Genomic DNA, 12,221 nt, shown 5'->3' on the forward strand with positions numbered 1-12,221 from the left:
ATCCAAATACATAATTTCCTAGAAACTTGAGATGCTATGTGGGACTTAAAGTGGTGCAGCATCTAAATAAAATGCTACGAGGCAAATATTACTTGTAGATTAAATTCTAAGTATATTAAGGTTAGACATTTCACCTCATTTCCTATCTAACCCAACTTCATCCCAATTTGTTAGCAACATAGTAATTAAATTAGACAGCAAACAAATTAATCCCCCAAGCAGTATAGTTGAAAATGAATCTTGAAGGGCATTAAGACTTACAGTTTGGTGGGATCTAAATGTTCAACCAAGGGACAATCAAAGGTTTTTGCATCCTGAGACCTTCCAACCAAGCCTTTTGGCTCACACTTTACAGAACATTGGCCACGATTAAATTGGCATTGGTTACAGAACTGCCCATTTTCCAGATGAGTACAAGATTAAAAGAGAGCCTGGATAGCTCAGTCGGTAGAGCATCAGACTTTTAATCTGATGGTCCAGGATTCAAGTCCCTGTTCAGGCATGTATGCCTTTTAAACGATGGCAATCTATATTCTCTGTGCCATGCAAAACGTATACTGTGAATGATTTCCGCGATAAAAGTGAAAAAGGTCATTATCATCATTTCTGAAATTGTTGATGAGGAAACAAGTGATTCTGAAGTAAATAGCCATATTATTTGAACAAAAATACAAGAAACTCCACGCATAACGCAAGATAATTTGTTGATTTAGCTGATGAACTAATCTTCACATTTTACAAATTCACAGTATGACTGGATTATAATGCCATTACACAAGCATGACATTAGTGTACATCTGTAAATTAGGTGTACAGATGAAATTGAGTCTTGAAGGGTATGAATACTTATAGTGTACTAAGATCTCTATAATCAACCAAGGTGAAATAAACTTTTTTTTATCGCAATTGGATTTATTGACTTAGTTGGTCAACTTCTCTTACCATTACACAATTTCACAGTATGATTACATTACACTGTCATGTACTGATAAAAGCTGGACATTAGTGAACATCTGTAAGTGCAAGTCAGGTCAGTCCAATCCAAATACATAATTTCCTAGAAACTTGAGATGCTATGTGGGACTTAAAGTGGTGCAGCATCTAAATAAAATGCTACGAGGCAAATATTACTTGTAGATTAAATTCTAAGTATATTAAGGTTAGACATTTCACCTCATTTCCTATCTAACCCAACTTCATCCCAATTTGTTAGCAACATAGTAATTAAATTAGACAGCAAACAAATTAATCCCCCAAGCAGTATAGTTGAAAATGAATCTTGAAGGGCATTAAGACTTACAGTTTGGTGGGATCTAAATGTTCAACCAAGGGACAATCAAAGCTTTTTGCATCCTGAGACCTTCCAACCAAGCCTTTTGGCTCACACTTTACAGAACATTGGCCACGATTAAATTGGCATTGGTTACAGAACTGCCCATTTTCCAGATGAGTACAAGATTAAAAGAGAGCCTGGATAGCTCAGTCGGTAGAGCATCAGACTTTTAATCTGATGGTCCAGGATTCAAGTCCCTGTTCAGGCGTGTATGCCTTTTAAACGATGGCAATCTATATTCTCTGTGCCATGCAAAACGTATACTGTGAATGATTTCCGCGATAAAAGTGAAAAAGGTCATTATCATCATTTCTGAAATTGTTGATAAGGAAACAAGTGATTCTGCAGTAAATAGCCATATTATTTGGACAAAAATACCAGAAACTCCACGCATAACGCAAGATAATTTGTTGATTTAGCTGATGAACTAATCTTCACATTTTACAAATTCACAGTATGACTGGATTATAATGCCATTACACAAGCATGACATTAGTGTACATCTGTAAATTAGGTGTACAGATGAAATTGAGTCTTGAAGGGTATGAATACTTATAGTGTACTAAGATCTCTATAATCAACCAAGGTGAAATAAACTTTTTTTTATCGCAATTGGATTTATTGACTTAGTTGGTCAACTTCTCTTACCATTACACAATTTCACAGTATGATTACATTACACTGTCATGTACTGATAAAAGCTGGACATTAGTGAACATCTGTAAGTGCAAGTCAGGTCAGTCCAATCCAAATACATAATTTCCTAGAAACTTGAGATGCTATGTGGGACTTAAAGTGGTGCAGCATCTAAATAAAATGCTACGAGGCAAATATTACTTGTAGATTAAATTCTAAGTATATTAAGGTTAGACATTTCACCTCATTTCCTATCTAACCCAACTTCATCCCAATTTGTTAGCAACATAGTAATTAAATTAGACAGCAAACAAATTAATCCCCCAAGCAGTATAGTTGAAAATGAATCTTGAAGGGCATTAAGACTTACAGTTTGGTGGGATCTAAATGTTCAACCAAGGGACAATCAAAGGTTTTTGCATCCTGAGACCTTCCAACCAAGCCTTTCGGCTCACACTTTACAGAACATTGGCCACGATTAAATTGGCATTGGTTACAGAACTGCCCATTTTCCAGATGAGTACAAGATAAAAAGAGAGCCTGGATAGCTCAGTCGGTAGAGCATCAGACTTTTAATCTGAGGGTCCAGGGTTCAAGTCCCTGTTCAGGCGTGTATGCCTTTTAAACGATGGCAATCTATATTCTCTGTGCCATGCAAAACGTATGCTGTGAATGATTTCCGCGATAAAAGTGAAAAAGGTCATTATCATCATTTCTCAAATTGTTGATAAGGAAGCAAGTGATTCTGCAGTAAATAGCCATATTATTTGGACAAAAATACCAGAAACTCCACGCATAACGCAAGATAATTTGTTGATTTAGCTGATGAACTAATCTTCACATTTTACAAATTCACAGTATGACTGGATTATAATGCCATTACACAAGCATGACATTAGTGTACATCTGTAAATTAGGTGTACAGATGAAATTGAGTCTTGAAGGGTATGAATACTTATAGTGTACTAAGATCTCTATGATCAACCAAGGTGAAATAAACTTTTTTTTTATCGCAAGTGGATTTATTGACTTAGTTGGTCAACTTCTCTTACCATTACACAATTTCACAGTATGATTACATTACACTGTCATGTACTGATAAAAGCTGGACATTAGTGAACATCTGTAAGTGCAAGTCAGGTCAGTCCAATCCAAATACATAATTTCCTAGAAACTTGAGATGCTATGTGGGACTTAAAGTGGTGCAGCATCTAAATAAAATGCTACGAGGCAAATATTACTTGTAGATTAAATTCTAAGTATATTAAGGTTAGACATTTCACCTCATTTCCTATCTAACCCAACTTCATCCCAATTTGTTAGCAACATAGTAATTAAATTAGACAGCAAACAAATTAATTCCCCAAGCAGTATAGTTGAAAATGAATCTTGAAGGGCATTAAGACTTACAGTTTGGTGGGATCTAAATGTTCAACCAAGGGACAATCAAAGCTTTTTGCATCCTGAGACCTTCCAACCAAGCCTTTCGGCTCACACTTTACAGAACATTGGCCACGATTAAATTGGCATTGGTTACAGAACTGCCCATTTTCCAGATGAGTACAAGATAAAAAGAGAGCCTGGATAGCTCAGTCGGTAGAGCATCAGACTTTTAATCTGAGGGTCCAGGGTTCAAGTCCCTGTTCAGGCGTGTATGCCTTTTAAACGATGGCAATCTATATTCTCTGTGCCATGCAAAACGTATGCTGTGAATGATTTCCGCGATAAAAGTGAAAAAGGTCATTATCATCATTTCTCAAATTGTTGATAAGGAAACAAGTGATTCTGCAGTAAATAGCCATATTATTTGGACAAAAATACCAGAAACTCCACGCATAACGCAAGATAATTTGTTGATTTAGCTGATGAACTAATCTTCACATTTTACAAATTCACAGTATGACTGGATTATAATGCCATTACACAAGCATGACATTAGTGTACATCTGTAAATTAGGTGTACAGATGAAATTGAGTCTTGAAGGGTATGAATACTTATAGTGTACTAAGATCTCTATGATCAACCAAGGTGAAATAAACTTTTTTTTTATCGCAAGTGGATTTATTGACTTAGTTGGTCAACTTCTCTTACCATTACACAATTTCACAGTATGATTACATTACACTGTCATGTACTGATAAAAGCTGGACATTAGTGAACATCTGTAAGTGCAAGTCAGGTCAGTCCAATCCAAATACATAATTTCCTAGAAACTTGAGATGCTATGTGGGACTTAAAGTGGTGCAGCATCTAAATAAAATGCTACGAGGCAAATATTACTTGTAGATTAAATTCTAAGTATATTAAGGTTAGACATTTCACCTCATTTCCTATCTAACCCCACTTCATCCCAATTTGTTAGCAACATAGTAATTAAATTAGACAGCAAACAAATTAATTCCCCAAGCAGTATAGTTGAAAATGAATCTTGAAGGGCATTAAGACTTACAGTTTGGTGGGATCTAAATGTTCAACCAAGGGACAATCAAAGCTTTTTGCATCCTGAGACCTTCCAACCAAGCCTTTCGGCTCACACTTTACAGAACATTGGCCACGATTAAATTGGCATTGGTTACAGAACTGCCCATTTTCCAGATGAGTACAAGATAAAAAGAGAGCCTGGATAGCTCAGTCGGTAGAGCATCAGACTTTTAATCTGAGGGTCCAGGGTTCAAGTCCCTGTTCAGGCGTGTTTGCCTTTTAAACGATGGCAATCTATATTCTCTGTGCCAATTAAAACGTATACTGTGAATGATTTCCGCGATAAAAGTGAAAAAGGTCATTATCATCATTTCTCAAATTGTTGATAAGGAAGCAAGTGATTCTGCAGTAAATAGCCATATTATTTGGACAAAAATACCAGAAACTCCACGCATAACGCAAGATAATTTGTTGATTTAGCTGTGAACTAATCTTCACATTTTACAAATTCACAGTATGACTGGATTATAATGCCATTACACAAGCATGACATTAGTGTACATCTGTAAATTAGGTGTACAGATGAAATTGAGTCTTGAAGGGTATGAATACTTATAGTGTACTAAGATCTCTATGATCAACCAAGGTGAAATAAACTTTTTTTTTATCGCAAGTGGATTTATTGACTTAGTTGGTCAACTTCTCTTACCATTACACAATTTCACAGTATGATTACATTACACTGTCATGTACTGATAAAAGCTGGACATTAGTGAACATCTGTAAGTGCAAGTCAGGTCAGTCCAATCCAAATACATAATTTCCTAGAAACTTGAGATGCTATGTGGGACTTAAAGTGGTGCAGCATCTAAATAAAATGCTACGAGGCAAATATTACTTGTAGATTAAATTCTAAGTATATTAAGGTTAGACATTTCACCTCATTTCCTATCTAACCCAACTTCATCCCAATTTGTTAGCAACATAGTAATTAAATTAGACAGCAAACAAATTAATTCCCCAAGCAGTATAGTTGAAAATGAATCTTGAAGGGCATTAAGACTTACAGTTTGGTGGGATCTAAATGTTCAACCAAGGGACAATCAAAGCTTTTTGCATCCTGAGACCTTCCAACCAAGCCTTTCGGCTCACACTTTACAGAACATTGGCCACGATTAAATTGGCATTGGTTACAGAACTGCCCATTTTCCAGATGAGTACAAGATAAAAAGAGAGCCTGGATAGCTCAGTCGGTAGAGCATCAGACTTTTAATCTGATGGTCCAGGGTTCAAGTCCCTGTTCAGGCGTGTATGCCTTTTAAACGATGGCAATCTATATTCTCTGTGCCATGCAAAACGTATGCTGTGAATGATTTCCGCGATAAAAGTGAAAAAGGTCATTATCATCATTTCTCAAATTGTTGATAAGGAAACAAGTGATTCTGCAGTAAATAGCCATATTATTTGGACAAAAATACCAGAAACTCCACGCATAACGCAAGATAATTTGTTGATTTAGCTGATGAACTAATCTTCACATTTTACAAATTCACAGTATGACTGGATTATAATGCCATTACACAAGCATGACATTAGTGTACATCTGTAAATTAGGTGTACAGATGAAATTGAGTCTTGAAGGGTTTGAATACTTATAGTGTACTAAGATCTCTATGATCAACCAAGGTGAAATAAACTTTTTTTTTATCGCAAGTGGATTTATTGACTTAGTTGGTCAACTTCTCTTACCATTACACAATTTCACAGTATGATTACATTACACTGTCATGTACTGATAAAAGCTGGACATTAGTGAACATCTGTAAGTGCAAGTCAGGTCAGTCCAATCCAAATACATAATTTCCTAGAAACTTGAGATGCTATGTGGGACTTAAAGTGGTGCAGCATCTAAATAAAATGCTACGAGGCAAATATTACTTGTAGATTAAATTCTAAGTATATTAAGGTTAGACATTTCACCTCATTTCCTATCTAACCCAACTTCATCCCAATTTGTTAGCAACATAGTAATTAAATTAGACAGCAAACAAATTAATTCCCCAAGCAGTATAGTTGAAAATGAATCTTGAAGGGCATTAAGACTTACAGTTTGGTGGGATCTAAATGTTCAACCAAGGGACAATCAAAGCTTTTTGCATCCTGAGACCTTCCAACCAAGCCTTTCGGCTCACACTTTACAGAACATTGGCCACGATTAAATTGGCATTGGTTACAGAACTGCCCATTTTCCAGATGAGTACAAGATAAAAAGAGAGCCTGGATAGCTCAGTCGGTAGAGCATCAGACTTTTAATCTGATGGTCCAGGGTTCAAGTCCCTGTTCAGGCGTGTATGCCTTTTAAACGATGGCAATCTATATTCTCTGTGCCATGCAAAACGTATACTGTGAATGATTTCCGCGATAAAAGTGAAAAAGGTCATTATCATCATTTCTCAAATTGTTGATAAGGAAGCAAGTGATTCTGCAGTAAATAGCCATATTATTTGGACAAAAATACCAGAAACTCCACGCATAACGCAAGATAATTTGTTGATTTAGCTGATGAACTAATCTTCACATTTTACAAATTCACAGTATGACTGGATTATAATGCCATTACACAAGCATGACATTAGTGTACATCTGTAAATTAGGTGTACAGATGAAATTGAGTCTTGAAGGGTATGAATACTTATAGTGTACTAAGATCTCTATGATCAACCAAGGTGAAATAAACTTTTTTTTTATCGCAAGTGGATTTATTGACTTAGTTGGTCAACTTCTCTTACCATTACACAATTTCACAGTATGATTACATTACACTGTCATGTACTGATAAAAGCTGGACATTAGTGAACATCTGTAAGTGCAAGTCAGGTCAGTCCAATCCAAATACATAATTTCCTAGAAACTTGAGATGCTATGTGGGACTTAAAGTGGTGCAGCATCTAAATAAAATGCTACGAGGCAAATATTACTTGTAGATTAAATTCTAAGTATATTAAGGTTAGACATTTCACCTCATTTCCTATCTAACCCAACTTCATCCCAATTTGTTAGCAACATAGTAATTAAATTAGACAGCAAACAAATTAATTCCCTAAGCAGTATAGTTGAAAATGAATCTTGAAGGACATTAAGACTTACAGTTTGGTGGGATCTAAATGTTCAACCAAGGGACAATCAAAGCTTTTTGCATCCTGAGACCTTCCAACCAAGCCTTTCGGCTCACACTTTACAGAACATTGGCCACGATTAAATTGGCATTGGTTACAGAACTGCCCATTTTCCAGATGAGTACAAGATAAAAAGAGAGCCTGGATAGTTCAGTCGGTAGAGCATCAGACTTTTAATCTGAGGGTCCAGGGTTCAAGTCCCTGTTCAGGCGTGTATGCCTTTTAAACGATGGCAATCTATATTCTCTGTGCCATGCAAAACGTATACTGTGAATGATTTCCGCGATAAAAGTGAAAAAGGTCATTATCATCATTTCTCAAATTGTTGATGAGGAAACAAGTGATTCTGAAGTAAATAGTCATATTATTTGAACAAAAATACAAGAAACTCCACGCATAACGCAAGATAATTTATTGATTTAGCTGATGAACTTCTCTTCACATTTTACAAATTCACAGTATGACTGGATTATAATGCCATTACACAAGCATGACATTAGTGTACATCTATAAATTAAGTGTACAGATGAAATTGAGTCTTGGAGGGTATGAATACTTATAGTGTACTAAGATCTCTATGATCAACCAAGGTGAAATAAACTTTTTTTTTTATCGCAAGTGGATTTATTGACTTAGTTGGTCAACTTCTCTTACCATTACACAATTTCACAGTATGATTACATTACACTGTCATGTACTGATAAAAGCTGGACATTAGTGAACATCTGTAAGTGCAAGTCAGGTCAGTCCAATCCAAATACATAATTTCCTAGAAACTTGAGATGCTATGTGGGACTTAAAGTGGTGCAGCATCTAAACAAAATGCTATGAGGCAAATATTACTTGTAGATTAAATGCTAAGTATATTAAGGTTAGACATTTCACCTCATTTCCTATCTAACCCAACTTCATCCCAATTTGTTAGCAACATAGTAATTAAATTAGTCAGCTAACAAATTAATTCCCCAAGCAGTATAGTTGAAAATGAATCTTGAAGGGCATTAAGACTTACAGTTTGGTGGGATCTAAATGTTCAACCAAGGGACAATCAAAGCTTTTTGCATCCTGAGACCTTCCAACCAAGCCTTTCGGCTCACACTTTACAGAACATTGGCCACGATTAAATTGGCATTGGTTACAGAACTGCCCATTTTCCAGATGAGTACAAGATAAAAAAAAAACCTGGATAGCTCAGTTGGTAGAGCATCAGACTTTTAATCTGAGGGTCCAGGGTTCAAGTCCCTGTTCAGGCGTGTATGCCTTTTAAACGATGGCAATCTATATTCTCTGTGCCATGCAAAACGTATGCTGTGAAGGATTTCCGCGATAAAAGTAAAAAAGGTCATTATCATCATTTCTCAAATTGTTGATGAGGAAACAAGTGATTCTGAAGTAAATAGCCATATTATTTGAACAAAAATACAAGAAACTCCACGCATAACGCAAGATAATTTATTGATTTAGCTGATGAACTTCTCTTCACATTTTACAAATTCACAGTATGACTGGATTATAATGCCATTACTCAAGCATGACATTAGTGTGCATCTGTAAATTAAGTGTACAGATGAAATTTAGTCTTGGAGGGTATGAATACTTATAGTGTACTAAGATCTCTATGATTAACCAAGGTGAAATAAACTTTTTTTTTTATCGCAAGTGGATTTATTGACTTAGTTGGTCAACTTCTCGTGATAAAAAGAGAGCCTGGATAGCTCAGTCGGTAGAGCATCAGACTTTTAATCTGAGGGTCCAGGGTTCAAGTCCCTGTTCAGGCGTGTATGCCTTTTAAACGATGGCAATCTATATTCTCTGTGCCATGCAAAACGTATACTGTGAATGATTTCCGCGATAAAAGTGAAAAAGGTCATTATCATCATTTCTCAAATTGTTGATGAGGAAACAAGTGATTCTGAAGTAAATAGCCATATTATTTGAACAAAAATACAAGAAACTCCACGCATAACGCAAGATAATTTATTGATTTAGCTGATGAACTTCTCTTCACATTTTACAAATTCACAGTATGACTGGATTATAATGCCATTACACAAGCATGACATTAGTGTACATCTGTAAATTAAGTGTACAGATGAAATTGAGTCTTGGAGGGTATGAATACTTATAGTGTACTAAGATCTCTATGATCAACCAAGGTGAAATAAACTTTTTTTTTTATCGCATGTAGATTTATTGACTTAGTTGGTCAACTTCTCTTACCATTACACAATTTCACAGTATGATTACATTACACTGTCATGTACTGATAAAAGCTGGACATTAGTGAACATCTGTAAGTGCAAGTCAGGTCAGTCCAATCCAAATACATAATTTCCTAGAAACTTGAGATGCTATGTGGGACTTAAAGTGGTGCAGCATCTAAACAAAATGCTACGAGGCAAATATTACTTGTAGATTAAATTCTAAGTATATTAAGGTTAGACATTTCACCTCATTTCCTATCTAACCCAACTTCATCCCAATTTGTTAGCAACATAGTAATTAAATTAGACAGCAAACAAATTAATTCCCCAAGCAGTATAGTTGAAAATGAATCTTGAAGGGCATTAAGACTTACAGTTTGGTGGGATCTAAATGTTCAACCAAGGGACAATCAAAGCTTTTTGCATCCTGAGACCTTCCAACCAAGCCTTTCGGCTCACACTTTACAGAACATTGGCCACGATTAAATTGGCATTGGTTACAGAACTGCCCATTTTCCAGATGAGTACAAGATAAAAAGAGAGCCTGGATAGCTCAGTCGGTAGAGCATCAGACTTTTAATCTGAGGGTCCAGGGTTCAAGTCCCTGTTCAGGTGTGTTTGCCTTTTAAACGATGGCAATCTATATTCTCTGTGCCAATTAAAACGTATACTGTGAATGATTTCCGCGATAAAAGTGAAAAAGGTCATTATCATCATTTCTCAAATTGTTGATAAGGAAGCAAGTGATTCTGCAGTAAATAGCCATATTATTTGGACAAAAATACCAGAAACTCCACGCATAACGCAAGATAATTTGTTGATTTAGCTGATGAACTAATCTTCACATTTTACAAATTCACAGTATGACTGGATTATAATGCCATTACACAAGCATGACATTAGTGTACATCTGTAAATTAGGTGTACAGATGAAATTGAGTCTTGAAGGGTATGAATACTTATAGTGTACTAAGATCTCTATGATCAACCAAGGTGAAATAAACTTTTTTTTTATCGCAAGTGGATTTATTGACTTAGTTGGTCAACTTCTCTTACCATTACACAATTTCACAGTATGATTACATTACACTGTCATGTACTGATAAAAGCTGGACATTAGTGAACATCTGTAAGTGCAAGTCAGGTCAGTCCAATCCAAATACATAATTTCCTAGAAACTTGAGATGCTATGTGGGACTTAAAGTGGTGCAGCATCTAAATAAAATGCTACGAGGCAAATATTACTTGTAGATTAAATTCTAAGTATATTAAGGTTAGACATTTCACCTCATTTCCTATCTAACCCAACTTCATCCCAATTTGTTAGCAACATAGTAATTAAATTAGACAGCAAACAAATTAATTCCCTAAGCAGTATAGTTGAAAATGAATCTTGAAGGACATTAAGACTTACAGTTTGGTGGGATCTAAATGTTCAACCAAGGGACAATCAAAGCTTTTTGCATCCTGAGACCTTCCAACCAAGCCTTTCGGCTCACACTTTACAGAACATTGGCCACGATTAAATTGGCATTGGTTACAGAACTGCCCATTTTCCAGATGAGTACAAGATAAAAAGAGAGCCTGGATAGTTCAGTCGGTAGAGCATCAGACTTTTAATCTGAGGGTCCAGGGTTCAAGTCCCTGTTCAGGCGTGTATGCCTTTTAAACGATGGCAATCTATATTCTCTGTGCCATGCAAAACGTATACTGTGAATGATTTCCGCGATAAAAGTGAAAAAGGTCATTATCATCATTTCTCAAATTGTTGATGAGGAAACAAGTGATTCTGAAGTAAATAGTCATATTATTTGAACAAAAATACAAGAAACTCCACGCATAACGCAAGATAATTTATTGATTTAGCTGATGAACTTCTCTTCACATTTTACAAATTCACAGTATGACTGGATTATAATGCCATTACACAAGCATGACATTAGTGTACATCTATAAATTAAGTGTACAGATGAAATTGAGTCTTGGAGGGTATGAATACTTATAGTGTACTAAGATCTCTATGATCAACCAAGGTGAAATAAACTTTTTTTTTTATCGCAAGTGGATTTATTGACTTAGTTGGTCAACTTCTCTTACCATTACACAATTTCACAGTATGATTACATTACACTGTCATGTACTGATAAAAGCTGGACATTAGTGAACATCTGTAAGTGCAAGTCAGGTCAGTCCAATCCAAATACATAATTTCCTAGAAACTTGAGATGCTATGTGGGACTTAAAGTGGTGCAGCATCTAAACAAAATGCTATGAGGCAAATATTACTTGTAGATTAAATGCTAAGTATATTAAGGTTAGACATTTCACCTCATTTCCTATCTAACCCAACTTCATCCCAATTTGTTAGCAACATAGTAATTAAATTAGTCAGCTAACAAATTAATTCCCCAAGCAGTATAGTTGAAAATGAATCTTGAAGGGCATTAAGA

The 12,221-nt window shown here is 35.6% G+C and overlaps 6 non-coding genes across 6 annotated transcripts; all 6 read left to right on the plus strand.

Annotated features, from left to right (window-relative positions):
- Window positions 1-2,507: 2,507 nt before the first annotated feature.
- TRNAK-UUU (transfer RNA lysine (anticodon UUU)) lies at window positions 2,508-2,580 on the plus strand. Its single transcript has one exon. It is a non-coding gene; the product is annotated as a tRNA-Lys (tRNA).
- A 967-nt stretch (window positions 2,581-3,547) lies between these two features.
- Window positions 3,548-3,620, plus strand: TRNAK-UUU (transfer RNA lysine (anticodon UUU)). Its single transcript has one exon. It is a non-coding gene; the product is annotated as a tRNA-Lys (tRNA).
- Window positions 3,621-4,587: 967 nt separating this feature from the next.
- Window positions 4,588-4,660, plus strand: TRNAK-UUU (transfer RNA lysine (anticodon UUU)). Its single transcript has one exon. It is a non-coding gene; the product is annotated as a tRNA-Lys (tRNA).
- Window positions 4,661-5,626: 966 nt separating this feature from the next.
- TRNAK-UUU (transfer RNA lysine (anticodon UUU)) lies at window positions 5,627-5,699 on the plus strand. Its single transcript has one exon. It is a non-coding gene; the product is annotated as a tRNA-Lys (tRNA).
- A 967-nt stretch (window positions 5,700-6,666) lies between these two features.
- TRNAK-UUU (transfer RNA lysine (anticodon UUU)) lies at window positions 6,667-6,739 on the plus strand. Its single transcript has one exon. It is a non-coding gene; the product is annotated as a tRNA-Lys (tRNA).
- Window positions 6,740-9,272: 2,533 nt separating this feature from the next.
- TRNAK-UUU (transfer RNA lysine (anticodon UUU)) lies at window positions 9,273-9,345 on the plus strand. Its single transcript has one exon. It is a non-coding gene; the product is annotated as a tRNA-Lys (tRNA).
- Window positions 9,346-12,221: the final 2,876 nt, after the last annotated feature.

Source organism: Mixophyes fleayi, unplaced genomic scaffold (assembly GCF_038048845.1).
Source record: "Mixophyes fleayi isolate aMixFle1 unplaced genomic scaffold, aMixFle1.hap1 Scaffold_128, whole genome shotgun sequence".
In the NCBI taxonomy this organism is placed as follows: Eukaryota; Metazoa; Chordata; class Amphibia; order Anura; family Limnodynastidae; genus Mixophyes; species Mixophyes fleayi.